General features: G+C 50.7%; 1 protein-coding gene across 3 annotated transcripts in view; it reads right to left on the bottom strand.

Annotated features, from left to right (window-relative positions):
• The window catches only part of LOC135514900 (USP6 N-terminal-like protein), a 94,800-nt gene that overhangs the window by 38,666 nt on the left and 38,987 nt on the right, over positions 1-17,147 (bottom strand). The window lies entirely within an intron of this gene.

Raw genomic sequence — 17,147 nt, 5'->3', positions numbered from 1 at the left:
TCTCGACTGTTGTACACCTCTCTCTCTATCTCTCTCTCTCGACTGTTGTACACATCTCTCTCTCTCTCTCTCTCGACTGTTGTACACTCTCTCTCTCGACTGTTGTACACCTCTCTCTCTCTCTCTCTCTCTCGACTGTTGTACACCTCTCTCTCTCGACCGTTGTACACCTCTCTCTCTCGACCGTTGTACAGTTCTCCCTCTCCAGTCTTCAGAATTGTATATAAAAATCTGCCAAGCACTTTGACAACTGTTTGTGTGGGCGATCTCTGGCACCACATCACAAGATGAAAACAGAGAGGAGTGTCATACAAACTCCCCCATAGTAAACTTTCATGCAAATATAAAACAAGCGATTGAAATCTGTTCTGCACTCCAGCGACAAGGGGATCGGAGCTGTCTCTGTTCTGTTAGGTGTGTTGCGTACAGTGTGTGAGGTTCACAGTTGAAGGTGGCAAATAACCGAAGTGTCAATCTATGCAAACCACACACATTGTCGCTGGAGTGTTGAATTTAAAAAAAATCATACTTTCCCTGAACTACTGGTGCTTTCTGTACTGTAAAACGGTAGTCTAAGCTTTGTGCAATCTGACGCCAGGCAGAGGGACCAAAATACATCACTTCACAGTTAGGATCAATACTCCCTCCCCAAAGGACAGCTAATCAATATTCAATTGGCAATCAATCAGCAGCAGTGTAGAGTATAACCAGCCTGTTCATCATCTAAATACATGACATGCACACAGAACAACTTTATGAGCCCATACAGTCTTCATCCACCTATTCTGATTATCACTTAGAGAGAGACACTCTGGACCAAAGCCTTGGTGTGGGTTGGCAGCAGTAAAGACAGGGAGGTGGGGGGTAGAGAGACACTCTGGACCAAAGCCTTGGTGTGGGTTGGCAGCAGTAAAGACAGGGAGGTGGGGGGGGGACACTCTTGACCAAAGCTTTGGTGTGGGTTGGCAGAAGGAAAGACAGGGAGGTGGGGGGGGGAGAGACACTCTGGACCAAAGCCTTGGTGTGGGTTGGCAGCAGTAAAGACAGGGAGGTGGGGGGGGGGGGGGGGAGAGAGACACTCTGGACCAAAGCCTTGGTGTTGGTTTGCAGCAGTAAAAAAGAGAGACACTCTGGACCAAAGCCTTGGTGTGGGTTGGCAGCAGTAAAAAAGAGAGACACTCTGGACCAAAGCCTTGGTGTGGGAGGTGGGGGGGAGACACTCTGGACCAAAGCCTTGGTGTGGGTTGGCAGCAGTAAAGACAGGAAGGTGGGGGGGGGGGAGAGACACTCTGGACCAAAGCCTTGGTGTGGGTTGGCAGCAGTAAAGACAGGGAGGTGTGGGGGGGGGGGGGGGGGTGAGAGAGAGGGAGAGAGAAAAGAGAGAGAGAAGGGGCACAGTCTCATTGTTCCTTTGGGCGGAGCCTGACGCCATCTCTCACTCTGTCCATCTCTGTCACACAAGCACACACAAACCACTTGTCCCCACACCACACTACGGACGATGAAATCATTTTCTATGAGTAATGACAGCTTGACAAGTGCAGTGCGTGACTAGTACAGTACACAAACACACACAACTGTATGTATGGGAGCTATAGTGTTATCTGCAACGTCAACGTATCAAACAAGGAACGCAACAATATTAGTACATTGAATGACGCGAGTGAGAGAGAATGTGCCTAGATTCAGCAGTCGTAAACAGACTGTAAAGAACACATCTAGTCTAATAAACAGGTGTACACAAAAACACATAGGACTGTCACAACTCGTCTGGAGGGGGGGGGCTAACATACATCACTCCTCCTTTCATCTCTACCTGGCTGGTCAGTAGGGAGAGGGGGGTGGAGAGAGAGAGAGCTAACATACATCACTACCTGGCTGGTCAGTAGGGAGGGGGTGGAGGGGGGGCTGGAGTAGGGAGAGGGGGTGGAGAGAGAGAGCTAACATACATCACTACCTGGCTGGTCAGTAGGGAGAGGGGGGTGGAGAGAGAGAGAGCTAACATACATCACTACCTGGCTGGTCAGTAGGGAGAGGGGGGTGGAGAGAGAGAGAGAGAGGGGGGGTGGAGAGAGAGAGAGCTAACATACATCACTACCTGGCTGGTCAGTAGGGAGAGGGGGGTGGAGAGAGAGAGAGCTAACATACATCACTACCTGGCTGGTCAGTAGGGAGAGGGGGGTGGAGAGAGAGAGCTAACATACATCACTACCTGGCTGGTCAGTAGGGAGAGGGGGGTGGAGAGAGAGAGAGAGAGGGGGGTGGAGAGAGAGAGAGCTAACATACATCACTACCTGGCTGGTCAGTAGGGAGAGGGGGGTGGAGAGAGAGAGAGCTAACATACATCACTACCTGGCTGGTCAGTAGAGAGAGGGGGGTGGAGAGAGAGAGAGCTAACATACATCACTACCTGGCTGGTCAGTAGGGAGAGGGGGTGGAGAGAGAGAGGGGGGTGGAGAGAGAGAGAGCTAACATGCATCACTACCTGGCTGGTCAGTAGGGAGAGGGGGGTGGAGAGAGAGAGAGCTAACATACATCACTACCTGGCTGGTCAGTAGGGAGAGGGGGTGGGGAGAGAGAGAGAGCTAACATACATCACTACCTGGCTGGTCAGTAGGGAGAGGGGGTGGAGAGAGAGAGAGCTAACATACATCACTACCTGGCTGGTCAGTAGGGAGAGGGGGGTGGAGAGAGAGAGAGGGGGGTGGAGAGAGAGAGCTAACATACATCACTACCTGGCTGGTCAGTAGAGAGAGGGGGTGGAGAGAGAGAGAGCTAACATACATCACTACCTGGCTGGTCAGTAGGGAGAGGGGGTGGAGAGAGGGGGTGGAGAGAGAGAGAGAGGGGGTGGAGAGAGAGAGAGCTAACATACATGACTACCTGGCTGGTCAGTAGGGAGAGGGGGGTGGAGAGAGAGAGAGAGAGAGCGAGAGAGGGGGTGGAGAGAGAGAGAGCTAACATACATCACTACCTGGCTGGTCAGTAGGGAGAGGGGGTGGAGAGAGAGAGAGAGGGGGTGGAGAGAGAGAGCTAACATACATCACTACCTGGCTGGTCAGTAGGGAGAGGGGGGTGGAGAGAGAGAGCTAACATACATCACTACCTGGCTGGTCAGTAGGGAGAGGGGGGTGGAGAGAGAGAGAGAGGGGGGTGGAGAGAGAGAGAGGGGGTGTGGAGAGAGAGAGAGCTAACATACATCACTACCTGGCAGGACAGTAGGGAGAGGGGGTGGAGAGAGAAAGAGGGGGGTGGAGAGAGAGAGAGCTAACATACATCACTACCTGGCTGGTCAGTAGGGAGAGGGGGTGGAGAGAGAGAGAGAGGGGGGTGGAGAGAGAGAGAGCTAACATACATCACTACCTGGCTGGTCAGTAGGGAGAGGGGGGTGGAGAGAGAGAGCTAACATACATCACTACCTGGCTGGTCAGTAGGGAGAGGGGGTGGAGAGAGAAAGAGAGGGGGTGGAGAGAGAGAGCTAACATACATCACTACCTGGCTGGTCAGTAGGGAGAGGGGAGGGGGGGGAGAGAGAGAGAGGGGGTGGAGAGAGAGAGCTAACATACATCACTACCTGGCTGGTCAGTAGGGAGAGGGGTGGAGAGAGAGAGCTAACATACATCACTACCTGGCTGGTCAGTAGGGAGAGGGGGTGGAGAGAGAGAGAGGGGGGGTGGAGAGAGAGAGCTAACATACATCACTACCTGGCTGGTCAGTAGGGAGAGGGGGTGGAGAGAGAGAGAGAGGGGGTGGGAGAGAGAGAGCTAACATACATCACTACCTGGCTGGTCAGTAGGGAGAGGGGGTGGAGAGAGAGAGCTAACATACATCACTACCTGGCTGGTCAGTAGGGAGAGGGGGTGGAGAGAGAGAGGGGGGTGGAGAGAGAGAGCTAACATACATCACTACCTGGCTGGTCAGTAGGGAGAGGGGGTGGAGAGAGAGAGAGGGGGTGGAGAGAGAGAGCTAACATACATCACTACCTGGCTGGTCAGTAGGGAGAGGGGGGTGGAGAGAGAGAGAGCTAACATACATCACTACCTGGCTGGTCAGTAAGGAGAGGGGGTGGAGAGAGAGAGCTAACATACATCACTACCTGGCTGGTCAGTAGGGAGGAGGGGTGGAGAGAGAGAGAGAGAGCTAACATACATCACTACCTGGCTGGTCAGTAGGGAGAGGTGGAGAGAGAGAGAGCTAACATACATCACTACCTGGCTGGTCAGTAGGGAGAGGGGGTGGAGAGAGAGAGAGAGGGGGGGTGGAGAGAGAGCTAACATACATCACTACCTGGCTGGTCAGTAGGGAGAGGGGGTGGAGAGAGAGAGGGGGGGTGGAGAGAGAGAGCTAACATACATCACTACCTGGCTGGTCAGTAGGGAGAGGGGGTGGAGAGAGAGAGCTAACATACATCACTACCTGGCTGGTCAGTAAGGAGAGGGGGGGAGAGAGAGAGAGCTAACATACATCACTACCTGGCTGGTCAGTAGGGAGGAGGGTGGAGAGAGAGGGGGGGGTGGAGAGAGAGAGAGCTAACATACATCACTACCTGGCTGGTCAGTAGGGAGAGGGGGGTGGAGAGAGAGAGCTAACATACATCACTACCTGGCAGGTCAGTAGGGAGAGGGGGTGGAGAGGGTGGAGAGAGAGAGAGGGGGTGGAGAGAGAGAGCTAACATACATCACTACCTGGCTGGTCAGTAGGGAGAGGGGGGTGGAGAGAGAGAGAGCTAACATACATCACTACCTGGCAGGTCAGTAGGGAGAGGGGGTGGAGAGAGAGAGAGGGGGGGTGGCGAGAGAGAGAGAGCTAACATACATCACTACCTGGCTGGTCAGTAGGGAGAGGGGGTGGAGAGAGAGAGGGGGGGGTGGAGAGAGAGAGAGCTAACATACATCACTACCTGGCTGGTCAGTAGGGAGAGGGGGTGGAGAGAGAGAGCTAACATACATCACTACCTGGCTGGTCAGTAGGGAGAGGGGGTGGAGAGAGAGAGAGAGGGGTGGAGAGAGAGAGAGCTAACATACATCACTACCTGGCTGGTCAGTAGGGAGAGGGGGTGGAGAGAGAGAGAGGGGTGGAGAGAGAGAGAGCTAACATACATCACTACCTGGCTGGTCAGTAGGGAGAGGGGGTGGAGAGAGGGGTGGAGAGAGAGAGGGGGGGTGAGAGAGAGAGCTAACATACATCACTACCTGGCTGGTCAGTAGGGAGAGGGGTGGAAAGAGAGAGAGCTAACATACATCACTACCTGGCTGGTCAGTAGGGAGAGGGGGTGGAGAGAGAGAGGGGGGGTGGAGAGAGAGAGAGCTAACATACATCACTACCTGGCTGGTCAGTAGGGAGAGGGGGTGGAGAGAGGGGGTGGAGAGAGAGAGAGGGGGGTGGAGAGAGAGAGAGCTAACATACATCACTACCTGGCTGGTCAGTAGGGAGAGGGGGGTGGAGAGAGAGAGAGCTAACATACATCACTACCTGGCTGGTCAGTAGGGAGAGGGGGTGGAGAGAGAGAGCTAACATACATCACTACCTGGCTGGTCAGTAGGGAGAGGGGGTGGAGAGAGAGAGAGAGGGGGGTGGAGAGAGAGAGAGCTAACATACATCACTACCTGGCTGGTCAGTAGGGAGAGGGGGTGGAGAGAGAGAGAGAGGGGGGTGGAGAGAGAGAGCTAACATACATCACTACCTGGCTGGTCAGTAGGGAGAGGGGGTGGAGAGAGAGAGCTAACATACATCACTACCTGGCTGGTCAGTAGGGAGAGGGGGTGGAGAGAGAGAGAGAGGGGGTGGAGAGAGAGAGCTAACATACATCACTACCTGGCTGGTCAGTAGGGAGAGGGGGTGGAGAGAGGGGGTGGAGAGAGAGAGAGAGGGGGTGGAGAGAGAGAGAGAGCTAACATACATCACTACCTGGCTGGTCAGTAGGGAGAGGGGGTGGAGAGAGGGGGGTGGAGAGAGAGAGAGAGGGGGTGGAGAGAGAGAGAGAGGGGGTGGAGAGAGAGCTAACATACATCACTACCTGGCTGGTCAGTAGGGAGAGGGGGTGGAGAGAGAGAGCTAACATACATCACTACCTGGCAGGTCAGTAGGGAGAGGGGGTGGAGAGAGAGAGAGGGGGTGGCGAGAGAGAGAGCTAACATACATCACTACCTGGCTGGTCAGTAGGGAGAGGGGTGGAGAGAGAGAGGGGGGTGGAGAGAGAGAGAGCTAACATACATCACTACCTGGCAGGTCAGTAGGGAGAGGGGGGTGGAGAGAGAGAGCTAACATACATCACTACCTGGCTGGTCAGTAGGGAGAGGGGGTGGAGAGAGAGAGAGAGGGGGTGGAGAGAGAGAGAGCTAACATACATCACTACCTGGCTGGTCAGTAGGGAGAGGGGGTGTAGAGAGAGAGAGGGGGTGGAGAGAGAGAGCTAACATACATCACTACCTGGCTGGTCAGTAGGGAGAGGGGGTGGAGAGAGAGAGCTAACATACATCACTACCTGGCTGGTCAGTAGGGAGAGGGGGTGGAGAGAGAGAGGGGGGTGGAGAGAGAGAGAGCTAACATACATCACTACCTGGCTGGTCAGTAGGGAGAGGGGGTGGAGAGAGGGGGGTGGAGAGAGAGAGAGAGGGGGGTGGAGAGAGAGAGCTAACATACATCACTACCTGGCTGGTCAGTAAGGAGAGGGGGGTGGAGAGAGAGAGAGCTAACATACATCACTACCTGGCTGGTCAGTAGGGAGGAGGGTGGAGAGAGAGAGGGGGGGGGTGGAGAGAGAGAGAGCTAACATACATCACTACCTGGCTGGTCAGTAGGGAGAGGGGGTGGAGAGAGAGAGAGCTAACATACATCACTACCTGGCAGGTCAGTAGGGAGAGGGGGTGGAGAGAGGGGGTGGAGAGAGAGAGAGGGGGTGGAGAGAGAGAGAGCTAACATACATCACTACCTGGCTGGTCAGTAGGGAGAGGGGGGTGGAGAGAGAGAGAGCTAACATACATCACTACCTGGCAGGTCAGTAGGGAGAGGGGGGTGGAGAGAGAGAGAGAGGGGGTGGCGAGAGAGAGAGCTAACATACATCACTACCTGGCTGGTCAGTAGGGAGAGGGGGTGGAGAGAGAGAGGGGGGGGTGGAGAGAGAGAGCTAACATACATCACTACCTGGCTGGTCAGTAGGGAGAGGGGTGGAGAGAGAGCTAACATACATCACTACCTGGCTGGTCAGTAGGGAGAGGGGGTGGAGAGAGAGAGGGGGGGGGGTGGAGAGAGAGAGAGCTAACATACATCACTACCTGGCTGGTCAGTAGGGAGAGGGGTGGAGAGAGAGAGAGAGGGGGGTGGAGAGAGAGAGCTAACATACATCACTACCTGGCTGGTCAGTAGGGAGAGGGGGGTGGAGAGAGGGGGTGGAGAGAGAGAGAGGGGGGTGGAGAGAGAGAGAGCTAACATACATCACTACCTGGCTGGTCAGTAGGGAGAGGGGGGTGGAGAGAGAGAGAGCTAACATACATCACTACCTGGCTGGTCAGTAGGGAGAGGGGGTGGAGAGAGAGAGAGGGGGGTGGAGAGAGAGAGAGCTAACATACATCACTACCTGGCTGGTCAGTAGGGAGAGGGGGTGGAGAGAGGGGGTGGAGAGAGAGAGAGGGGGTGGAGAGAGAGAGCTAACATACATCACTACCTGGCTGGTCAGTAGGGAGAGGGGGGTGGCGAGAGAGAGAGCTAACATACATCACTACCTGGCTGGTCAGTAGGGAGAGGGGGGTGGAGAGAGAGAGAGCTAACATACATCACTACCTGGCTGGTCAGTAGGGAGAGGGGGTGGAGAGAGAGAGAGAGGGGGGTGGAGAGAGAGAGCTAACATACATCACTACCTGGCTGGTCAGTAGGGAGAGGGGGTGGAGAGAGAGAGAGAGAGGGGGTGGAGAGAGAGAGCTAACATACATCACTACCTGGCTGGTCAGTAGGGAGAGGGGGTGGAGAGAGAGAGCTAACATACATCACTACCTGGCTGGTCAGTAGGGAGAGGGGTGGAGAGAGAGAGAGGGGGGTGGAGAGAGAGAGCTAACATACATCACTACCTGGCTGGTCAGTAGGGAGAGGGGGTGGAGAGAGGGGTGGAGCGAGAGAGAGAGGGGGGGAGAGAGAGCTAACATACATCACTACCTGGCTGGTCAGTAGGGAGAGGGGGTGGAGAGAGGGGGGTGGAGAGAGAGGGGGGGGTGGAGAGAGAGAGAGGGGGGTGGAGAGAGAGAGAGCTAACATACATCACTACCTGGCTGGTCAGTAGGGAGAGGGGGGGTGGAGAGAGAGAGCTAACATACATCACTACCTGGCAGGTCAGTAGGGAGAGGGGGTGGAGAGAGAGAGGGGGGGTGGCGAGAGAGAGCTAACATACATCACTACCTGGCTGGTCAGTAGGGAGAGGGGGGGAGAGAGAGAGAGGGGTGGAGAGAGAGAGAGCTAACATACATCACTACCTGGCAGGTCAGTAGGGAGAGGGGGGTGGAGAGAGAGAGCTAACATACATCACTACCTGGCTGGTCAGTAGGGAGAGGGGTGGAGAGAGAGAGAGGGGGGTGGAGAGAGAGAGAGCTAACATACATCACTACCTGGCTGGTCAGTAGGGAGAGGGGGTGTAGAGAGAGAGCTAGGGGGGGAGAGGGGGGTGGAGAGAGAGAGCTAACATACATCACTACCTGGCTGGTCAGTAGGGAGAGGGGGTGGAGAGAGAGAGAGCTAACATACATCACTACCTGGCTGGTCAGTAGGGAGAGGGGGTGGAGAGAGAGAGAGGGGGGGGGTGGAGAGAGAGAGCTAACATACATCACTACCTGGCTGGTCAGTAGGGAGAGGGGGGTGGCGAGAGAGAGAGCTAACATACATCACTACCTGGCTGGTCAGTAGGGAGAGGGGGGTGGAGAGAGAGAGAGCTAACATACATCACTACCTGGCTGGTCAGTAGGGAGAGGGGGGTGGAGAGAGAGAGAGAGAGGGGGTGGAGAGAGAGAGCTAACACACATCACTACCTGGCTGGTCAGTAGGGAGAGGGGGGTGGAGAGAGAGAGGGGGGGTGGAGAGAGAGAGCTAACATACATCACTACCTGGCTGGTCAGTAGGGAGAGGGGGTGGAGAGAGAGAGAGAGGGGTGGAGGAGAGAGAGAGCTAACATACATCACTACCTGGCTGGTCAGTAGGGAGAGGGGGTGGAGAGAGGGGGTGGAGAGAGAGAGAGGGGGTGGAGAGAGAGAGCTAACATACATCACTACCTGGCTGGTCAGTAGGGAGAGGGGGTGGAGAGAGGGGGTGGAGAGAGAGAGAGACTGGGTGGAGAGAGAGAGCTAACATACATCACTACCTGGCTGGTCAGTAGGGAGAGGGGGTGGAGAGAGAGAGAGAGCTAACATACATCACTACCTGGCTGGTCAGTAGGGAGAGGGGGTGGAGAGAGAGAGGGGGGGTGGAGAGAGGAGCTAACATACATCACTACCTGGCTGGTCAGTAGGGAGAGGGGGGTGGAGAGAGAGAGAGCTAACATACATCACTACCTGGCTGGTCAGTAGGGAGAGGGGGGTGGAGAGAGAGAGAGCTAACATACATCACTACCTGGCTGGTCAGTAGGGAGAGGGGGTGGAGAGAGAACTCTGGTTCCTTTGTTAACTCCACTACTGAAAGACCTCTACACTAACCAAAGGGCCTGTGTATAAGCATTCACAGTTCAGCCATTTCAAGGCTAAGACAGAGCTACCCTTCACTGTGAGTACGCATGTTTCACATTAAAACAGAAAGCAGGGTTTTTTTAGTTTGAAAACTAACTGGTTGGGAACTTTGTGCCGTTTTCATTTACCCCAGAAAATAATTGAATACTGGTTCAGATTTTTTTTTAAAGGAGCCCTGAGACAGAGAGAGAAATAGAACCAGTGCTGAGTGCCATTTGACATCTTATCTAATATGTTTCTCTAACAGATACAGCACCGTTCACCACATGGATACATTCTCCTGTGAGACCAAGATTACAGAACAATATGTAGTCTAGCATTTCCCTCTAGATGCTTATACGGCAAACAATTAGACTAGATGCTAAAATGGCTTTGATATCGGTGGGCAGATGCTAATCGGCTACCTGCTGTTTAACGTGGGGGTGGGGGGGGGGGTCTGAACTCTATCCCTCTGACAACCCAGCATGCAATGCTGGAGTCCGTGCTAACACACACACACACACACACACACACACACACACACACACACACACACACACACACACACACACACACACACACCAATAGTTGACACAACTTCATGAGTTACACTTCAGCAAAAACAAGCTGCTTTTTAAGCTGCTGGCACATAATTTGAATAACTGAGCAAGCGGCTCCCTCCTAGCAGTTAGAAATATGACCGATTTAACATGGGAGGGAGAGAGGGAAGAAGAGAAGGAGTGCGAGGAGAAACGTCCTTCATGCAGAATTCATTACAGAGACAGTAAGATGCCAACGTTGCTGACCAGAGCAGAGTGGCTGAGAGGGAAGAAGACTGCAGCTGGGCACTGGAGCAGCAGGCTGCAATAGACTGGTTATGGATCCCTATGGACTCATCTCAGTCCCAGCACAGCATTATGGGAAAGGAAAGGGGGGAAACCTAGTCAGTTATACAACGGAATGCATTCAACTGAAATGTGTCTCCCGCATTTATTAACCCAACACCTCTGAATCAGAGAGGTGCAGGGGGCTGCATTAAATCAACAGTCACGTCATCGGCACCCGGGGAACAGTGGGTTAACAGTGGCAGAACGACAGATTTTTAGCTTATCAGCTCGGGGATTCGATCCAGCAACCGTTTGGTTACTGGCCTAACGCTCCTACCTGCCACGGCAGGCTGGGTGGTGTTGTGCAACGGAAAACAAATATGGGTGTTCTTATCGGACAAGTTCAGAGCGTAACTTGCTCGCTACTGAACACGACCCTAGTGAGCATGGGCTGGCATGTTGGACTGTAATACTGCTCCTAGCTCCTCCCGTCACCTGCCTGGCCAGCAGAATGCTAGACTGTAATACTGCTCCTAGCTCCTCCCGTCACCTGCCTGGCCAGCAGAATGCTAGACTGTAATACTGCTCCTAGCTCCTCCCGTCACCTGCCTGGCCAGCAGAATGCTAGACTGTAATACTGCTCCTAGCTCCTCCCGTCACCTGCCTGGCCAGCAGAATGCTAGACTGTAATACTGCTCCTAGCTCCTCCCGTCACCTGCCTGGCCAGCAGAATGCTAGACTGTAATACTGCTCCTAGCTCCTCCCGTCACCTGCCTGACCAGCAGAATGCTAGACTGTAATACTGCTCCTAGCTCCTCCCGTCACCTGCCTGGCCAGCAGAATGCTAGACTGTAATACTGCTCCTAGCTCCTCCCGTCACCTGCCAGACAGAATGTCAGACACAACATACTGAGGGAGTTAGTAGCACATACATATTCAGACATGTACATTCTGCATCCAGAGATAAAGACCCTGCTGATATTTACATGTACATTCTGCATCCAGAGAGATACAGACCCTGCTGATATTTACATGTACAGTCTGCATCCAGAGAGATACAGACCCTGCTGATATTTACATGTACATTCTGCATCCAGAGAGATACAGACCCTGCTGATATTTACATGTACATTCTGCATCCAGAGAGATACAGACCCTGCTGATATTTACATGTACATTCTGCATCCAGAGAGATACAGACCCTGCTGATATTTACATGTACATTCTGCATCCAGAGAGATACAGACCCTGCTGATATTTACATGTACATTCTGCATCCAGAGAGATACAGACCCTGCTGATATTTACATGTACATTCTGCATCCAGAGAGATACAGACCCTGCTGATATTTACATGTACATTCTGCATCCAGAGAGATACAGACCCTGCTGATATTTACATGTACATTCTGCATCCAGAGAGATAAAGACCCTGCTGATATTTACATGTACATTCTGCATCCAGAGAGATACAGACCCTGCGGATATTTACATGTACATTCTGCATCCAGAGAGATACAGACCCTGCTGATATTTACATGTACATTCTGCATCCAGAGAGATACAGACCCTGCTGATATTTACATGTACATTCTGCATCCAGAGAGATACAGACCCTGCTGATATTTACATGTACATTCTGCATCCAGAGAGATAAAGACCCTGCTGATATTTACATGTACATTCTGCATCCAGAGAGATAAAGACCCTGCTGATATTTACATGTACATTCTGCATCCAGAGAGATAAAGACCCTGCTGATATTTACATGTACATTCTGCATCCAGAGAGATACAGACCCTGCTGATATTTACATGTACATTCTGCATCCAGAGAGATACAGACCCTGCTGATATTTACATGTACATTCTGCATCCAGAGAGATACAGACCCTGCTGATATTTACATGTACATTCTGCATCCAGAGAGATAACAACCCTGCTGATATTTACATGTACATTCTGCATCCAGAGATAAAGACCCTGCTGATATTTACATGTACATTCTGCATCCAGAGAGATACAGACCCTGCTGATATTTACATGTACATTCTGCATCCAGAGAGATACAGACCCTGCTGATATTTACATGTACATTCTGCATCCAGAGAGATACAGACCCTGCTGATATTTACATGTACATTCTGCATCCAGAGAGATAACAACCCTGCTGATATTTACATGTACATTCTGCATCCAGAGAGATACAGACCCTGCTGATATTTACATGTACATTCTGCATCCAGAGAGATACAGACCCTGCTGATATTTACATGTACATTCTGCATCCAGAGAGATAACAACCCTGCTGATATTTACATGTACAGTCTGCATCCAGAGAGATAAAGACCCTGCTGATATTTACATGTACATTCTGCATCCAGAGAGATAACAACCCTGCTGATATTTACATGTACATTCTGCATCCAGAGAGATACAGACCCTGCTGATATTTACATGTACATTCTGCATCCAGAGAGATAAAGACCCTGCTGATATTTACATGTACATTCTGCATCCAGAGAGATACAGACCCTGCTGATATTTACATGTACATTCTGCATCCAGAGAGATAAAGACCCTGCTGATATTTACATGTACATTCTGCATCCAGAGGGATAACAACCCTGCTGATATTTACATGTACATTCTGCATCCAGAGAGATACAGACCCTGCTGATATTTACATGTACATTCTGCATCCAGAGAGATACAGACCCTGCTGATATTTACATGTACATTCTGCATCCAGAGAGATACAGACCCTGCTGATATTTACATGTACATTCTGCATCCAGAGAGATAAAGACCCTGCTGATATTTACATGTACATTCTGCATCCAGAGAGATACAGACCCTGCTGATATTTACATGTACATTCTGCATCCAGAGAAAACGACCCTGCTGATATTTACATGTACATTCTGCATCCAGAGAGATACAGACCCTGCTGATATTTACATGTACATTCTGCATCCAGAGAGATAAAGACCCTGCTGATATTTACATGTACATTCTGCATCCAGAGAGATACAGACCCTGCTGATATTTACATGTACATTCTGCATCCAGAGAGATACAGACCCTGCTGATATTTACATGTACATTCTGCATCCAGAGAGATACAGACCCTGCTGATATTTACATGTACATTCTGCATCCAGAGAGATACAGACCCTGCTGATATTTACATGTACATTCTGCATCCAGAGATACAGACCCTGCTGATATTTACATGTACATTCTGCATCCAGAGAGATACAGACCCTGCTGATATTTACATGTACATTCTGCATCCAGAGAGATACAGACCCTGCTGATATTTACATGTACATTCTGCATCCAGAGAGATACAGACCCTGCTGATATTTACATGTACATTCTGCATCCAGAGAGATAAAGACCCTGCTGATATTTACATGTACATTCTGCATCCAGAGAGATCAAGACCCTGCTGATATTTACATGTACATTCTGCATCCAGAGAGATACAGACCCTGCTGATATTTACATGTACATTCTGCATCCAGAGAGATACAGACCCTGCTGATATTTACATGTACATTCTGCATCCAGAGAGATAAAGACCCTGCTGATATTTACATGTACATTCTGCATCCAGAGAGATACAGACCCTGCTGATATTTACATGTACATTCTGCATCCAGAGAGATACAGACCCTGCTGATATTTACATGTACATTCTGCATCCAGAGAGATAAAGACAAGTGGTACTCAAACCATACTAGTAAAAGACCTTAATAGAAAGTTACTCAAGTAAAAGTGAAAGTCAACCAGTAAAATACTACTTGAGTAAAAGTCTAAAAGTATTTGGTTTTAAATATACTTAAGTATCAAAAGTATCAATCATGTCAAATTCCTTATATTATGCAAACCAGACAGCAAGTGTTTTTGTACATTTTGTTATTTTCATTTACAGATAGCCAGGGGTACACTACAACACTCAGGCATAATTGACAAATGAAGCATGTGTGTTGAGTGAGTCTGCCAGATCAGAGGCAGTAGGGATGACCAGGGATGTTCTCTTGATAAGTGGGGGAATTGGACCGTTTTCCTGTCAAAATGTACTTTTGGATGTCAAGGAAAGTAAAACTTTACATTCTTTTCTTTAGGAATGTAGTGTAAAAAGTAAGTTGTCAAAAAAATGTAAATAGTAAAGATAACCTCCAAAAACTATTTAAGTACTACTTTAAAGTATTTTTACTAAAGTACTTCACACCACTGATACGTCAAAGGGCTTCATGCAGTCTCCCCCTCTCTCCCTCTCCCTCTCTCCCTCCCTCTCTCCCTCTCCCTCTCTCTCGCTCCCTGCCTCGCTCCCTGCCTCGCTCCCTGCCTCCCTCCCTCTCACTCCCTGCCTCGCTCCCTGCCTCGCTCCCTGCCTCCCTCCCTCTCCCTCGCTCCCTGCCTCGCTCCCTGCCGCTCACCACTCGCTCCCTGCCGCTCACCACTCGCTCCCTGCCGCTCACCACTCGCTCCCTGCCTCGCTCCCTGCCTCGCTCCCTCTCCCTCTCTCTCGCTCCCTGCCTCGCTCCCTGCCTCGCTCCCTGCCGCTCACCACTCGCTCCCTGCCGCTCACCACTCGCTCCCTGCCGCTCACCACTCGCTCCCTGCCGCTCACCACTCGCTCCCTGCCGCTCACCACTCGCTCCCTGCCGCTCACCACTCGCTCCCTGCCGCTCACCACTCGCTCCCTGCCGCTCACCACTTGCTCCCTGCTAACACCTGACTGTCTGAGCAGCTCTGTGGTGTGTGTGTGTGTGTCAGTCAGTCAGTCTAAAGCGAAGTGTGTACATATTAGTGTGTGCACCTGTGTATGTTTGTGTGTGCTGAGAATTTCTCCGCAGGGTCGATGGCTGGATATTAAAATGGCAATGAGCTGGAAGGAGGAGGGCCCTAAACTCAATGTGCCCTTTGTAGTGGGCATCACAGATCGATGAGAAGCTCAACTCTCCACAACACCAGCTCTGTTCCACTGCTCCTGCCTGCAGCACAGTGACGACATGCTGCTACACAGGGAATGGGACATGTTTGAGGTATTATCCGGGTCAATATGTTGAGACAAACACAAACCAGTTCCTTTCAGGATTCACTTTTTTGGGTGCAAAAATCAAGAATTCACGGCATATTATATTATGGTCTTGCAAATTTGACCAATCACTGCACTATTTCCGCATAAAACAGTCAAATCCTCGCACTATTATCGCATAACACTGACCCATCACCACAGCACAAAAAGAGGGCTCACAATTTCAACCAATTAGCACATAAATATGGTTAAATCAAGACACACGTGAACTGTATCCGTCGTCAGCGCAATTTCGCTACAAAATCACAGCATTGCCAACCAAAATGTCCAAATTGCCACAGCAAAATCAAGCATTTTTGCCTGCAAATATCACACAAAAAATCCCTGTGAAATCCCGAGTGGTGCAGCGGTCTAAGGCACTGCATCTCATTGCTAGAGAACCTGGTTCGATAACATGGCTGTATCACAACCGGCCGTGATTGGGAGTCCCATAGGGTGGCACAGCGTTGTCCGGGTTAGGGTTTGGTCGGGGTAAGGCCGTCATTGTAAATAACAATTTGTTCTTAATTTGCTTGCCTTGCCTAAAAGGTTCAATTAAAAACCCTGGTGAGACTGACAAGCATTCATACATGTTACAAACATACACACATGTGCACGCGCAGAATTCACCATTAACAAGCAGTGAGGTGAGAAGTGTGTAATCGGTTTCCCGTCCCCCTGGCATGTAAAAAAGCTTAGATACAGAGGGCTAAGAGAATAGAGTTTAGATACACAGGGCTAAGAGAATAGAGCTTCGATACACAGGGCTAAGAGAATAGAGCTTCGATACACAGGGCTAAGAGAATAGAGTTTAGATACACAGGGCTAAGAATAGAGCTTCGATACACAGGGCTAAGAGAATAGAGTTTAGATACACAGGGCTAAGAGAATAGAGTTTAGATACACAGGGCTAAGAGAATAGAGTTTAGATACACAGGGCTAAGAGAATAGAGCTTTGATACACAGGGCTAAGAGAATAGAGCTTTGATACACAGGGCTAAGAGAATAGAGTTTCGATACACAGGGCTAAGAGAATAGAGTTTAGATACACAGGGCTAAGAGAATAGAGTTTAGATACACAGGGCTAAGAGAATAGAGCTTCGATACACAGGGCTAAGAGAATAGAGCTTCGATACACATGACTAAGAGAATGGAGCTTCGATACACAGGGCTAAGAGAATAGAGCTTAGATACACAGGGCTAAGAGAATAGAGCTTCGATACACAGGACTAAGAGAATGGAGCTTCGATACACAGGGCTAAGAGAATAGAGCTTAGATACACAGGGCTAAGAGAATAGAGCTTCGATACACAGGGCTAAGAGAATAGAGCTTCGATACACAGGGCTAAGATAATAGAGCTTAGAACACAGGGCTAAGAGAATAGAGCTTAGATACACAGGGCTAAGAGAATAGAGCTTAGATACACAGGGCTAGAGAATAGAGCTTAGATACACAGGGCTAAGAGAATAGAGCTTAGATACACAGGGCTAGAGAATAGAGCTTAGATACACAGGGCTAAGATAATAGAGCCAGCCTTTGTTAAGGAGATGC

This window comes from Oncorhynchus masou, chromosome 26 (assembly GCF_036934945.1).
Source record: "Oncorhynchus masou masou isolate Uvic2021 chromosome 26, UVic_Omas_1.1, whole genome shotgun sequence".
Lineage (NCBI taxonomy): Eukaryota > Metazoa > Chordata > Actinopteri > Salmoniformes > Salmonidae > Oncorhynchus > Oncorhynchus masou.
This window is presented reverse-complemented; position numbering and strand designations above follow the sequence as displayed.